Source organism: Penaeus monodon, chromosome 19 (genome assembly GCF_015228065.2).
Source record: "Penaeus monodon isolate SGIC_2016 chromosome 19, NSTDA_Pmon_1, whole genome shotgun sequence".
Taxonomy (NCBI): Eukaryota; Metazoa; Arthropoda; class Malacostraca; order Decapoda; family Penaeidae; genus Penaeus; species Penaeus monodon.
Genome location: NC_051404.1, coordinates 34,902,953 through 34,903,764, shown reverse-complemented (window position 1 = coordinate 34,903,764; position 812 = coordinate 34,902,953). Strand labels below are relative to the sequence as shown.

Sequence of the window (812 nt, the reverse complement as noted above, 5' to 3'; positions counted from 1 at the left end):
GTAAGTTAACCACTCGGGCCAACGTATGAACCGCCAGTGTCGATTCTTGCATCCGAAACGTGTGGCCCCTATTCGCACAGGTAAGGATTTCGGTTCCTAGAGTCGAAACTGCTCGTTATATTCGTACGTTGGAAATCCTACATGGAAAATTTGGAAATGAAAAAGCCTGTCCCTCAAAAAGTATTCATCTTAAAGAAACTGTACAAAATAAAAACCTCATTTTAACGGCCTTGTTTAGGAGTATATACAGTATGGGCTTTCAGGCTTCTGAACCCAATAAAACCGTTTTTCATGACTCTCTGCAAACATAACTTAATGTTCCGTGTTTATATTTATTTCCATATTTCGCATCGGTAAACATATAATCATTCTGTACCTCACTGTGGAAAAAAATACTAAAAAAAAATACTATCAAATAATTAATTGTCCTTTCATATTTTTACTTAATTACTTGCTGATTCATTTATATAGTCAATAATCGGTTTGTTCAACATTTTATAATTTTTTAATACAACTTTATGGGTTGTTCGTGATTTATCAAATGCATTATTGTATTTGTATTAACCTGTCTTTATTTCACTTATTCTTATTCCCGTTTTGTGTTATGCTCACTGATATCATCAATTTGTATTTTTCTTTAACTTAAAATTAATTCTTGGTTCCTGGTGAGGGATAAACTATACAAAATATAATAATAAAATTCAATTAACGTAACAATGCATACATAATTAACGTTTAAGAAAAAAAAAATGGTTTGCACTGAAAATGCTACAAGTTGTTTCTGCATAGCGTTTAGCCCTACAAAACATGTC

General features: G+C 31.8%; 1 protein-coding gene across 1 annotated transcript in view; it reads right to left on the bottom strand.

The window, feature by feature from the left end:
• Positions 1–812, bottom strand: part of LOC119585399 (adenylyl cyclase 78C-like) — a gene marked incomplete in the record, with an annotated part of 159,642 nt that overhangs the window by 19,290 nt on the left and 139,540 nt on the right.